This window comes from Podarcis liolepis, assembly GCF_965112155.1.
Source record: "Podarcis liolepis genome assembly, chromosome: 16".
NCBI classification, from domain to species: Eukaryota; Metazoa; Chordata; class Lepidosauria; order Squamata; family Lacertidae; genus Podarcis; species Podarcis liolepis.
The window spans coordinates 25,531,501-25,546,253 of NC_139567.1; the positions used below are offsets into that span (position 1 = coordinate 25,531,501).

General features: G+C 45.1%; 1 protein-coding gene and 1 long non-coding RNA gene across 4 annotated transcripts in view; both read left to right on the plus strand.

Annotated features, from left to right (window-relative positions):
• Positions 1-14,753, plus strand: part of LOC310695252 (opioid-binding protein/cell adhesion molecule homolog) — a 748,573-nt gene that overhangs the window by 289,904 nt on the left and 443,916 nt on the right. The gene's annotated exons all lie outside the window — the stretch shown is intronic.
• Positions 6,348-10,910, plus strand: LOC310695638. Its single transcript, XR_014520197.1, has 2 exons — positions 6,348-6,491; positions 10,716-10,910. It is a non-coding gene; the product is annotated as an uncharacterized lncRNA (long non-coding RNA).

Below are 14,753 nucleotides of genomic sequence, written 5' to 3' on the forward strand. Positions count from 1 at the left end.
ACCTCTGTAGCGGGAAGGTAAACAGCATTTCCATGTGCTCTGGCTTCCATCACGGTGTTCCATTGCACCAGAAGCAGTTTAGTCATGCTGGCCACATGACCCAGAAAGCTGTCTGTGGACAAACGCTGGCTCCCTATGCCTGAAAGTGAGATGAGTGCCGTTTTATGGGCTAATAGCCGTAAATAAATAAATAAATAAAATGAGATGAGTGCCGCAACCCCAGAGTCGCCTTTGCCTGGGCTTAACTATCCAGGGATCCTTTACCTTTAGCTTACCTTTACAAAGCACTCATCACATCCAATAGAATAAACTGCCGTGTGAATGCAGCCAGAAACATTGCAGAATACAGCCACAATACACTAGTCTGCAGGGGCCTGACGTGGATTTGTAGTGCTTTAATTTACTTCAATTGCACAAAACTACCTAAACTTCTCATCACCTTGGAATTCTTTTTCAGCTGGATCTGCACCTTTAACCTTTCAGTGCTTTAACTGTAATAGTAAATGGGAGAGAAGCTGGATTTTTAATTTATTTTTTTTGGGGGGGGGGAGAACAATCAGAAAGATGCCACAACTTGACATTGAAAGTTGGCTTCTGAAAGGCACAACAGCCTTTGCTTGCTGCAGAGATAATTATTATGCAAATTCATGCTAATAAACTCTGCCTTGCATGTTGCTGAGAAGCTGCCTTTCCCCGTTAACATGCCAGTAATGAGAGGTAGATTTGTAATTCAGATGCTGGCGGTAATATCCTAAATTACTCTGCGCTATAACGGACTTTATTCATTCTCAGCCATTCTCTCCCTCTCTCCCCTCCCCTAAAATGTCAATGCAAATTGGCTGCAGCTTTGCATATTTATTTGAGGATGTATCTATTGTTGATAACACAATGAGGACGCCAGCTAAGCAGCTCTGCATTAGACGTTCTATTGCTGTTTAGGGGGCATTGGGTTCAGGTTGCATTAGAAAGTGGCCTGTATTCTCTTGGCAATCGCTTGGTGCTGTGGTTTTTCAAACACCACAAGGGTTATTCAAGCTTCTTCTGTTTCTCTATCCCTCTAAGTGGAAAGTCAAATTAGGTTTTGGAAAGAAGAGCTTTCTGCTGATGGTAATTATTGTCACTGAGCTCTCCAAAGAATTAATCGCCTCTTTCACCTCTGCACATATTATAGCACCTGTTTCCAAGTCAGAAGGACAGCTAGAGAAACAACAACAACACAATCCCTGTCCTTTTCTTTTCTGCCTTCAAATATCCCCAGGATCAATGCAGAATATTCCATGCAGGTCCAACTCATTATTCTCTATCAAAGTGGATGGAAAGATTTCATTTGCATGGCATAGACAAGAGAGCACAATACAAAGCAAAAAGGAAATAAAAAACATGGAGGAAGAAGAAGAGTTTGGATTTGATATCCCGCTTTATCACTACCCGAAGGAGTCTCAAAGTGGCAAACAATCTCCTTTCCCTTCCTCCCCCACAACAAACACTCTGTGAAGTGAGTGAGGCTGAATGACTTCAGAGAAGTGTGACTAGCCCAAAGTCACCCAGCAGCTGCATGTGGAGGAGCAGGGACGTGAACCTGGTTCACCAGATTACGAGTCCACCACTCTTAACCACTACACCACACTGGCTCAGTGCCCCATTTTGCAGTCCCTTTCATCCTAGAACAGGCATGGGGAACCACTGGCCTGCCAGATGTTTGCTGAACTGCAACTGCCATCAGCCCCAACAAGCATGGCCAATGACTGGGGATGATGGGAGCTTGTTGTTAAGCAACTTCTGTAGGGCAAATGGTTTGCCACACATGCCCTAGAATTGTCAGAGTGGGTTTTCTAGATTCCTCCCACCTCCCCCAAGCAAAAAGTGAATCAGGATCACAACAATGAAAGCAGCTAAAATATTATCAGTGCTTCACCAGTTCCAAGACAAATTTGTGGTATTTCTAAATGCCCCAGAACCTTTGCAGGCGCAAACTGTACTGAAAGCAGGATCACATATAAACACACCAATAACATCATGAACACAAATCATCATGAATGTGCAATAAAAAGACTGCCCAGAGGTGCCAAGAGTCTCTCTCATTGATTGCAAAGCAGCCTCCAGAATGTAGACTGTATGTTCGCTTTTGAGGTAATGAAGTTTCATGTGAGGTTGTCTCATTTAAAAGGTCACAGTAGATAATTTTCAAAAGTTCATTCTGGCCTTTTTAAAAAAGCAAGAGAGCTGTCTTTTGCTTGTAGAGTCAGGAAGAACTGTGCTGCAGGTAAATAAGGAATGGGAGACTGAATCAAGAAATTGAATCAGGTGTCCTGTTTCTTGTCTGAAAATTCAGAGCAACAAGTCCTGGAGAAGGGAAGCATGCAATATGGCCACTTTTCCACGAGGTGGTGCTGTCAGAACTCCATGACTGGACTCCTCCAAATCAATCTGAGATATTTCACTGTCTAGTTCCAGAGGTTTATTCTGAATTGATGTCACTGTGCAAGTGTTGCTTGAGCCCTGCTTGCTTCTCTCTGTGTGGGAGACAATTTCACCCTGCCCTGAAGGAGATACACCACCTCCCTTGTGCAGGATAGTTCAATTCTGACCTCACAATGAATATATGTAATTGAAATATTTACATTGCATTCTCTTGGTTGTTTGGGGGGTGGGGAGTTCTCATTACTTTGTTGACGAATGTCATCCTGAGAGAGGCTCACCTAGTTGCCCAGGTTGTAATTTATTTAGCTTTTACATTTGAATTCTTTTTTTCTTCTTCCAGGCAGCTCAAGCTGGTGTCCATGATCCCTCCCTCTCCCCATTTACCCCCACAACAACCCTGTGAGGTAGATTAGGCTCAGCATCACCCAGTGGGCTCCATGATTAAGTGGAAAATTAAGTGGTCTCCCAGGATGGCTCATGTTTTGTGTCAGAGAAGACTTCCTCCCACACCCACAGCAGTGGAAGTGGTGACTGGTGCCATTGGGACTGATGAGCAGAAGGCAGAGAGTCCAACAGCAGGTGGACTGGGTGGAAACAAGAGGGCAAGTTCTTACCTACAAGCAAGCCAAGGGGAGAGCCAGTGTGGTGTAGTGGTTAAGAGTGGTAGACTCGTAATCTGGTGAACCGGGTTCACGCCCCTGCTCCTCCACATGCAGCTGCTGGGTGACCTTGGGCTAGTCACACTTCTCTGAAGTCTCTCCGCCTCACTCACCTCACAGAGTGTTTGTTGTGGGGGAGGAAGGGAAAGGAGATTGTTAGCTGCTTTGAGACTCCTTAAATAACGTAGAGGACCCCTGACAGTTAAGTTCAGTCGTGAACGACTCTGGGGTTGCGGCGCTCATCTCGCTTTACTGGCCAAGGGAGCTGACGTTTGTCTGCAGACAGTTTTTCCAGGTCATGTGGGCAGCATGACTAAGCAGCTTCTGGTGAAACCAGAGCACCCCACGGAAACACCATTTACCTTCCCACCTGAGCAGTACCTATTTATCTACTTGCACTTTGACGGGCTTTCAAACTGCTAGGTTGGCAGGAGCTGGGACCGAACAATGGAAGCTCACCCCATCGCGGGGATTCGAACTGCTGACCTTCCGATCGGCAAGTCGAAGGCTCAGTGGTTTACACCACAGCACCACCCGCATCCCTGAGACTCCTTAGGATAGTTATAAAGCAGGATATCAAACCCAAATTACTCCTCCTCTTCTTCTTCTTCTTCTTCTTCTTCTTCTTCTTCTTCTTCTTCTTTCACCTTCCTTCTCCTTAGTCTCAGTTTTGCCCCTTGTAAAACTCAGCAGGAAGGGGACAAAACTAGAATAAATTGGCTTTGGCTCCATCTACTGTTGGCCTTCCTGCCTTTCACCCCACCTGTCCCAATGGGTACCAACCACCAACAAAAACACCCTAACAACCTCCTTCGTAACACCCAAGCCCAATTTCAGTCTTCCTCCTCCTGTGATGAGAGTGGGGCATCTTGAGTAGCCCATTATTATTGTTTTGCAGAGAGCATGCAGCAATATATCTATATGCACACTCATGCATCCCTCTCTGTCCTTCACCCAGACAAGCTAGAAACATTATCAGAATTCAATAAAACATTCCAGACAGGCAACAACACTAAATGAGGGTTTAAAGTGGGGGCACGGAGGACTGGGGAATGGGGAGAGTGCCAGGGGCCAGACAGAGGGGCCTAGGGGGCACAGGCCTGAAGTTCCCCACCCATACCCTGCACCAGTATGGTGCCCTCTAGATGTTTTGGATTCGAAGTCCTATCAGCCCCACCTACCAAATGGGCAGTGGAGAAGGTTGATGTTGTAGCCCACAACATCTGGAGGGCACCACATTGGTCCTGCACAATCAGAGTTACGGGGCGCAAGGGAAGCCTTCCTGAATACATCTATATGTGCAAAGACTCCATCACAACAAACCATCATGGTATTTTCACAAAGGTTAGGGTGCAGGACTGATGGTCAAGCTCACATCCCCTTCTCCTCTGTTGACCAGCATGAGAGCAAGGAGTGGCTGAATAGGGCTCCTTGGAGTGAAATCGCTGATGGAGATAATTTGCCTCTAGAGAACTAACATGGAAATATGTGGCCAGATCTTAAAGCTTATAGTCCTACACACCCTTTACCTTTGACGGGATTAAGAGGGATTTACTTCCAAGTAGATAGGCATAGGGTTGTAATGGAAGGCACCATGCCATACACTGTTTGCCATTTCATGCACCTGGAAAGGTTCGTTTTCAACCATTGGCTGTGATTGGGTATTATAGGTCAATTGCGTTCCTCAAATAATATATCCAATTATGTGTCTCTCGTATAGCACCAGCCAAAAGTACAAACACTCTCTGTGCTTTTAAAATACCCAAAGCAGAAAATTAGGGCTATTTGAAGCATATCCCTATTGCCTGCAATTATGGATGAAACAGTTTCACCTTTCTTCCCCTCCCCCAACCGCCGCTACCCCAGTTCTCTCCCTTGCCAGTGACATGAATGAGCTAGCATTTTATCTTCAGTACCCATTCACAGGATGTTAATATTTAATTGCTGGTATAAGCCTGATAGAGATTTGAAGAACAACTATAACAGAGGGTTATAATATAGTCTTTTATTGGAAGGTGTTATAGATGGCTGAGAACTTCTGTTTCTGCTATATGGATTATACAGTTTACCTTGTTTCAGCAGAGAAAAAGGAGGTGCTTATAGGTTGTGTGGATGGCTGAGCCAAACATATCATAAAGAGGATTTAATTGTTCAACATCCTGTGCAAGTTACTTGTAGCACTGTGGCATATATTTGCCTGTTTCTCAGGCTCAGGAAAGCTGAGCTGTAAAAGAGTTGTTGCTTCAACAGTGAAGCAACAGCTTATATTGGAGCTGGAACCTCCATCCTGCCCTGGCTCTCAATCCAGCCACTTAATTTACATATGGTTCTCCTACACTTTGAATACTGTCTCATGCAGCTAGCCAGCCATTTCCCCAATGGTTTGGCGATTTCCCAGATCATCTGCCCCAATCCATTTCTGAAATTCTTCTCAATCCCTAGCCATAATTGATAGAGCACCAGCATATATGAATCTCCAAGGGAGGGGTATGTATCCCTGGGGAAATATGAGAATAAAATGACTAGAGTTTCAGCCTGAGACATGAGTGTAGGTAGAGAAAAAGATGGTGAAGATATAGCAGCTATGCCAGGTGAAGAAAGACTCACCTGAATATTTTCTAGGGTTTTTGTTTTTGTTTGTTTAGCTGGAAGTCAAAATGCAAGCTTTCTGAAAATCCAGTTGGGTTCAAGGTGAACCAACCATCCCAGGCAGCAGGTGATGGTGGTGCAGAGTGGGTTGGGGAGAGGTATTTCAGGGCAGACCTGCGTGTGCCACACAGCCTGTCCTAGACCCCCTAGGTTAGTTTGTGGCCTTCAGTTGGGGTGGAGGGTGCTGTCCTGTTGCCAGTGCTGAAATAAGATCCCCCTGACCATCTAGTTGGCGTTCGTGTATGACACAGGGAAATAGGTTACCTTGTTCTTCAGCTTAGGAAGCAAATGTTTTTGGGCCAGCTCTGTGAACCATCCCACAGACAGATCATTGGCTAGTCTACTATTTTGCTCTTCATCATCAGTAAAGTGATTCCAGCCCAATTGTGGATCACAAAGTGAGCAGGTTGATCCAGCAGAGCTCATCAAATTTGATTGTGCAATGACAATGCTTTTGGCAAATTAAAATAGTTGGGAATGAGAACCTTGTTTCTAGGACTCGTCATGTGGAGGATCCCATCCAAAAATGGATCAGCCACTGAGTGGGATGATGTCACAATGCAGATGAAGTCACCAAGGGCATGGGAATGAGAGCAGCTCAGTGCAATATAAGTTTGCAAGGAGTAACCCTCCCCCCACAAAAAATCACTGGGAACAGGAGTTTTTCCCCTATCCTTTTTAGTATGGTGGGGATGTTTCCAAAGATTTGGAACTGTTTTGCTGCCCCTCTCATTTGTATGTTTGCTAGGAAGAAGCTGAGGGGTGAGTAGACTCTGTGTACCATGTACATATTTTAACGTAGCACATTACAATAATTTATGGAAAGTTTCTCTGTCTCTCTCAACTGCAGAGGTGGTCAGATGAGAGGATAAATCTTTAAAAGAATAATGTTTTCAAAATCAGGCTCCTTGTCCTCGAACCTTTTGATATATGAGAGCAATCGTAGGTAGGACACATAGTGAAATATACATGAGATCTCCCCAGAAGAGAATAGCAGAGTGGAGAAAATATTAGTGTTTACATCAAAACTCAATTGGCGCACTCGTTTCAAGATGATAGTTTATTATGTTGAATGCAATTTAGTCCCGCAAGGATATTTCCTCCATCTGTGACAGACACTCACTTGCTTCTGCAGACACACTCATGCTTGCCTCTTCTCCTCTGGCCCCCGCCCCTGCCATCATTCTACCTGGAAGTTGACATTTCTAGTGTATAATTCATCCTCCCCCCCCCCCGGCAATCTTCTGAAGGTTGGAAATAGGGGAAGGAATAGCCTGGTTTAGACAAGTTCACAGTTTCTTAGAGACCACAGAGCCTGATCTTCAGCTGGCATAAGTTGACGTCGCTCTGCTGGCCTTGATGAGATGAGATTGCATTTACATCAGCTGAGGAATCTGTCTTTATGTCAAACAACTCTGCATAGGGAAGAGAGAAAGAGAGGGAGAGAGATGGCGGGTGGGGTAGGGGGGCCTGTGTGGAATTAAATATAAAAAGAAATCTCTGTATGGTGGAATGGAGAGCTGATGCCTCACCAGCTGATCCCAGATTCTACCCTCTGGGCTTAAAATGAGTCAAACTTGCAACTGGTTTTTCGTGACAAAGCCAGTGATGTGAAGAGAGATGAAGATCAGATGGTGTGTAATTCTGGACCAGGGTTGGGGGACGTTTTTCAGCCTGAGGACTGCTTTCCTATCTGGACAATATTCTGAGGGACACATGGGTCAGAGGCAAAAGTGGGTCAGGGGCAAAAGTGGGAGAGGCAATGCAGACTAATTTCTTCACACAACCCTCTGTACCCTCCATCCAGGAGAGCAAAGGTTATAATTAGAGTTCAAGGACACATTCAGGCAAAAATATTTGGGGTATGAAGAGGGCTAATTAAGGGTATGTTTATGTTGTGGGGAGAGTTCTGAGGGCCAGAGAGAGAGACCTGGAGGACCACATTCACTCTCTGATCCTAAGGCTGTCCACTCCTGAGGAGTGATCAGTGAGCACTTAAGTCACCCTGCCTGTATGCAACACATTTTATCCTGCTGATCAAGGACATATAGGCAGGGCTGGCCTGAGACAATTTGCTGTCTAAGGTGAAGGACAAAATGGTGCCCCCATTCTATGTATAGAAGCAAACTGGATAAGGAAATCAACACGAGTAATGAGACAGTGACCTCCATCACACCTGAGGACATCAGGCTAGTTTAAGGGGTACAAGGCTGGTAACTGGTAGCTGCTGCTGGTACTGTATAACACCAGTCCTGAAAGACCTACATCGGCTCCCAGTACATTTCTGAGCAAAATTCAAAGTGTTGGTGTTGACCTTTCAAGCCCTAAATGGCCTTGGTCCTGTATACCTGAAGGAGCATCTCCACCTCCATCATTTAGCCCAGACACTGAGGGCCTTGTGGCTGTTCCCTCACTGTGAGAAATAAGGTTACAGGGAACCAAGCAGAGGGCCTTCTTGGTAGTGGCACCCTCCCTGTGGAACACCATCCCATCAGATGTCAAGGAAATAAGTAACTATACAACCCTTAGAAGACATCTGAAAGCAGCCCTGTATAGAGAAGTTTTTAATGTTGAATGCTTTTTGATGTTTTTATATATGTTGGAAGCTGCCTAGAGTGGCTTGGGCAACCCAGTCAGACAGGTGGGGTACTACTACTACTACTACTACTACTACTACTACTACTAAATAAATAAATAAAATAATTCACTTGGATAATTCTTATTATCCATCAGAGGGGAAATACCTAGCAGTCTCAGAAGGAATGGCAGAGCACTCCCACTGCCCCTCCCAATAACCCAGTGCCTGCTTTCCCCTGCCTAAGAGCAGTGCCAGTCACTGCATGCATGCCCACCCCCGTCCCACTCCCTCGTTTGTTCTTTTGTATAAGTGCCACGAGCTAGCTTTATGACTTGGTGATCACTTTTGCTATTGAATGCCCTGGCATGGCCTCTGATGGGTTTATAAATTATAAGCCTGGCCAACGGAATAGATGAGCGTCCCCCCTTTCCTTTGCTGCAGGCCATCTCCGGCACACACAGCCACTTGCGCCTATAGGATTAGCAGCACAGGGCAGGTTGATATTGAAGCATCTCACGTTAATAACAGGGCAAAATTGATTGGGGAGGGGGAGCGGAGGATACAGCAACCCACTTTAAAAGCAGCATCCAGTTTCTGGAAGGTGGATGAGATGGAACTTGACTGCCAACAGTTCCTTGGTTACTGTTCATATCGATTTAATTTTTCTTTTTTTTACATGGGAGATGGTATAGCATCGTGTCTAAGGGACTAAGCTGGAAATCAATAAAACCTCAGTTCAAATCTCTCCTCCACCAGGAACCCAGTTGCAGCCTGAAGCGAGGGCTGGTTAAACACAGCTCTCCGGGCCTCTCATTGTGGCCCTTGGATCTTCCCCTATGTGGTGTTGCAAGAGAAGGCCCAAGCAGCATGCAAGACAAAGCAAAGTGGTACTAGCCACAAAGTCTGTGCTCTGCCTCAACAGTTGGAGGCAGTAATGCTTCTGAATACTGGTTGCTGGAAACCACAGGAGGGCAAGGTGTTCTTGTGCGTGAGACAGAAGCGGATTTAGGGAAATGTGACTGGTTTGGCCACACTGGACCTGGAGCCTGTGCTGAGGGCACTGAAACGGTGATTTAGAATGGAGCGTGAGAGGTGGAGAAACAATGGATTTTGCTGTTGCACAGGGAGCCGTTGAAATTTGAGCCCCCCCCCCCCCAAGATCTGCCACTGCTTGCATCCTGCATTCAGGTTTCCCACTGGCATCTGGTTGGCCACTGGGAGAACAGGATGCTGAACTAGATGGGTGACTGGCCTGATTCAGGAGGCTCTTCTTAAGCTTCAGGCTTGATGGATGCAAGACAAAGCAGGGTTCAGGCTGTGCTCTGAATATGCTCCAGCAAGGAGAAAGCTGAAACCTGGGACTGAACCCAGACCTTGCAGCTACTTCATCCAGCACACGATGGCACTCTAGCATCAATTTCTGTTTACTTAGTGTATCCTACTTTTGCTGAAATCCCACGTACAGTGACTTTGGAGTAAGCCTCCTTCTTAATGCTGCAGCAAGGCTTCTCATGGGGTCTCTGCCATGGGAGCATATTCACCCAGTGCTTTTCCAGCTGCACTGGCTCCCGGTGGAGTACAGGGTCAGATTTAAGGTGCTGGTTTTGACCTTTAAAGCCCTTTACAGCCTAGGACCCTAGTACCTACGGGACCGCCTCTCCCAGTATGCCCCACGGAGGACCTTAAGGTCCATAAATAGCAACACCCTAGTGGTCCCGGGCCCTAAGGAAGTCAGATTAGCCTCAACCAGAACTAGGGCCTTCTCAACACTGGCTCTGGCCTGGTGGAACACTTTGTCTCATGAGACCAGGGCCTTGCAGGATCTGATTTCTTTCCGCAGGGCCTGTAAGACAGAGTTCTTCCACCTGGCCTTTGGCTTGGAATCAATTTGATTCCCTCCCCCTCTTCTTTTTTCCTTTCTCCTCCTGTGATGGAACTCCTATTTGTGGACTTCCCTGGCTTTTTTCTGGCTCATGTATGACCAGTCTAGATAGTTAGCCTTGGTGAAGACTTGACGTTTTCATCCCCAGAAAAGTTTTTGATTTGAGTTTCCATTGAAATGAGTCTGTATTTTAATGTTTTAATGTTGTATTTTAATCTTGTTTTTAAGTTGTATTTCAATCAATTTGTTTTTATATCGGGTGTTAGTCACCCTGAACCCGGTCTTGGCTGGGGAGGGGTATAAATAAAATTTATTATTATTATTATTGTTATTATTATTAAACACAGTAGGATTCTAAGGAAACCTTTATGGCAGGGGCAAGGAGCCCTTTCCTCCATAATGGACTCACTTGGTTGGTAATTTTGGGTGCTGTTTGCCGGGCAGGGGGGCAGAGTCTCTCTCTTTCCTCCATTACCACCCCTTCTCAACATCTTGCTTTTTCTCTTTCCTATTTCTTCCTGTCCAGTGGGTTGCTGAAGTGGACACACACAGAGAGAGAGAGAGAGTGAAAGAGAGAGAGTTGGCTCTGTCTCCATCTACCTTCCCGCCATCCACCCTACCACCACCAGAGGGCACCAGTCAACCGACACTATTCTATTCCCGGGGCATCTGCCATGTCTGCAGTCTTCCTTTTTAAAAAATAAATAAATAATGAATTGAATGTTGTCTCCCAAAGCAGAGAGTACAGAAGTAGCTGACTGAGGCAACAGGGCAGTAGGGTGTATGTGCTTGTGCTCCGGGGCTCTAGATGGCCACTCAAGCAGAGGGCAACATTTGTTTTAGGAAGCCAAACCCATTTATATGGGACGGTGGAACTGTGCTCTGAAATCTGGTGTGAGCAATGGCGGATGGTGCCCATTGGGACTGGTAAGACAGCAGACAGAGAGACCAACAGCAGGGGGAGCCAGAGCGAACGTTAGGCAGAGGCAACTGATTCTAGCTTGTCCCTCTCCTCAGTTCCACAGGGCCAAATCTGAGACTAAGGAGGTGGAGGAAGTGGACAGAGGCAGTGCCACTCCTTGGGCTGCTTGCAAGTAGGAAGGCAGACAGGTCGAGGCTGCTTGAGGGCAGGCTGAGGTGCCCCATTTGCTCTAATAGACCACCCTCCACTGGGTGTTCAGCAGCATTAGTGAGTGCAAGCGCATGAGGCAAGAATGTTATGCCGAAGAGCACATCTGTGTGCACGGGTGAAAAAGCTGCTAGGTATGTAGCAAGCCTGTTTGATCAGCAGTCACTGTTTAGAAAGCTGTAAACATTCCCGAAACAGCAAACACCTGTGGAGAGCCTCGTCAGTTTGCCGGGAACAAGGGCTCCAACATCGGAAATTAATGTCTAAGGAAATAACTAGAGGATGATGTTAATAATTAAGTCTTTTAATGAGCACATTAATTTTTCTTCAATAGATTGATTCAGCGTTTCCTTTCCTAATATTGTTGCACACGCCAAAAGCAAACTCGCAATCTGTCTTGATCTCCTGCGGAAAATAAAATCGCTTGAGCCAACCTGCCCTTGTCTCATGGGCTGGATGCGTCCATGGCACATGAAAGAGCAAGGGTCTGTGTATGAGAGGGAATAATGATGGGTGTGTTCGACCAAGTTTTCTGCAGAGAAGACCCACTAAAAAACATGAGCTATATATACAGTGTTTTTTTTCCTGGGGGGTACTCAAGGGTACGTAAGCAGTACCAGCGCCTTTTACTCTAGAAGAAAAGCACCAATGGTTGCACTAGCAGAAATTCCTTACACAACAGATGACACCATCTATTGTGCAGCAAAGTTGCCAGGAAATTGCTTGTGCACAGTGTTCTGCTGGCTCAAAATATTTCACTATTAGCAATGTGTGTATGCCACTAAGTGACTTTAACTTAATACTACATTGGATACAGCTCATATAATTGGAAAGGACTCAGTGTGGAATCTGCAATGCATGATCCATCTGCAGGATCCCAGATAGAAGGTCAGCCAGCCTCTCTTTAATTGTCATATGTGGTTCTTAGGAAGATGATAGTGCCTCTGAGCATGTTTTAGAGCAAATAGCCCTTCCATATCAGGAACTAGGTTTAAGGGCTTCTAACCCAAATGCTGTAGCATCCTGAGAGTCTTAGGCACATCTCATTTTAGAAATCCCTTTGATCTCAGTAAATCTAAGATGACTGACAGGCTAACCTGGATGTAAGTTTACTTATTCCATTTTCATCTTATTTGATTTTCTCTCCATCTCTCTGTGTGTGGCTCTCCCAGTCTCTCTCTGAATAAAGAATTGCCCATCCTGTGTCCTCAAGCACTGTCCATGCTGTCATAGCTATATGAGCCCCATAATGATACAGAATGGAAATTCTGGGTAAGGTAGCCAGTTGTGCATTGCCAAAAAAAGCAGATTTGCATTGCCAAAAAGAACGAGGACAATGGAAGGTATCAATTTGCATAATATGTGCATATTATAATAGTTACAATGATTTAAATAAAAATACAATGTACCTCTCCACAATGGGGAAGACACCAGGTGACATCTGTACCTGTTCAGGCAGCTGAGCAGTTGCTGCTAACTGTTGAGGAGCAACTTCAGGGCCCCTGCTCTCCCTCAATGTGAACTGGACAGCCCTCGAATAGTGGACACCATCAAAACTGTCCTGTGGACACACAGCTACCCTAATTCTGAGATTCTGGCTGCTTTGCCCCATCCCAGCTCAGGTAGCAAAAGGAACAACACTTTCTTCTAACAGGCAATCAATTTCACCTTTAAAAAGATAGTCTTTACATAATTAAAAACAAGGGCTTTCATGAAAGGATATTCATTAAGGATTTATTTGCAAGTCTGTAATGGATTTAGTGGCACAGTTTGCTTATATTGGATGTGTTTCTGTTCCATTTAAGCCTCCAGTCAATAGCACACTCTTAACAATCACTGCATCTTAGTGGCATTCCAGCTGAGGTTGACAGGCATCCTTTATTTCAAGAGAACGGCCTTTAGGGCAGAACTCTGCAATCTCACAGAACAGAGCACATACGTTCCCACGCTCTCATAATAAGTCACCTCCCATAATACTTGTATCTAGCTAGGTTCTACTCCACATAGACCCATTGAAATAAATGACCCTAATTGAGCCATGCCCATTAACTCCAAGGGCTTCTGCATAGACCTAGCATTGGCTGCAACTCCGTAACTCCAGAGCAAACTTTTAATTTGAAATTTGAGATGACCTACAATGGGTGTGGCCTGATGGGTGAGTCCCAGAGGGCAGACAGAATGACCTGCAGGCTGCATCTGCCCCCACCCCCCATCCCTTGTCGGAGGTTCCCTAGCCCTACAATACTATTTAACACTGAGTGTAGAAAGGCATTTGCAACTGCATCTGAAGTTCCAGTTGAGACCATGGCTACATTCACACCATACATTTAGTGAACTGGTGTTTTTTTCCTGGGGGGGGGGATGCAGGGGTACGCATACCCCTAAACATTTTGTGAATCTTTGTACTTTTGTCCATTTACTGTATTTATTTTCCCCGATTTGAACTATAAAATGGTGATTTTCTTGAGTCAACATGAGAGTACCCCTAAACATTTTTTATTATTATTTTATTTTAGAAAAAAAGCACTGGAGAGAACTATGATGCCACTTAAAAAGAATCATGGGAGCTGTGGTTTGTTAAGGGTGCTGTTAGGAGACCTGTGTTCTGCTCTCAAAATGACAATTCCCAGTGTGGGTTTAAGAATCAACCCATCATCTGAGAATTGGGGTCCCCTAACAACTTTCAGCACCATTAACAAGCTGCACTTCCCAGAAGAAGCCATAGCTGTTCAAAGTGGTATCATAGACCACTCTCACATCATACATTTAAAGTACTATCTCTGATCATTTAAACTATTTCTGAATTGGATGTCAAGGTGAAAGGTCGCCCCCCATCCTTTCTTCAGACTTTAAAGCAGCCTCTCCCAAGCTTGAGCCCCCTGAATTTGTGGAACTCCCATTATCTCTGCCTACTCCCCATATTGCCTTGGGTGATTTGGGACTCAAGCTTGGGAAAAGCTGCTTTATAGCCTAAAAAAACAATTAAAAAGAAGCAAAACCATTTAAAAGTTTAAGATTTGAGAAAGTTAAGTGAAACCATTGAAACCACAACAACCCATGCCTGTTTTAGAAACCAACGTACCCCAAAAGCATTAAGCGAAAAGAGCCAATTTTAAATCCCATTCTCATTTGAAATGCTGGCCTAACTGCTCTAGGTGCCCCTTTAAAATAGGAAACAGCTGGCATTTCTAATTTGAACAATACACTGTAATTAAGCAATGAAGTGTGCAGTAAACTCTTTAGATTTAATAAACTTAAAGGTTCATGTTCTAACCTTGATTGCTTTGTGTCTCTGCCATTCATGTTCAACATACTGATGCCAATCAACGGAAGAATAAGCTCTGTAATTTGGCAATGAATGCCAGTTATTTTGAGCCCGTGTGCTAACATGAATGTCAGCAGGCAAGCAGTGCATGGGCATCATTGCTGGATCAG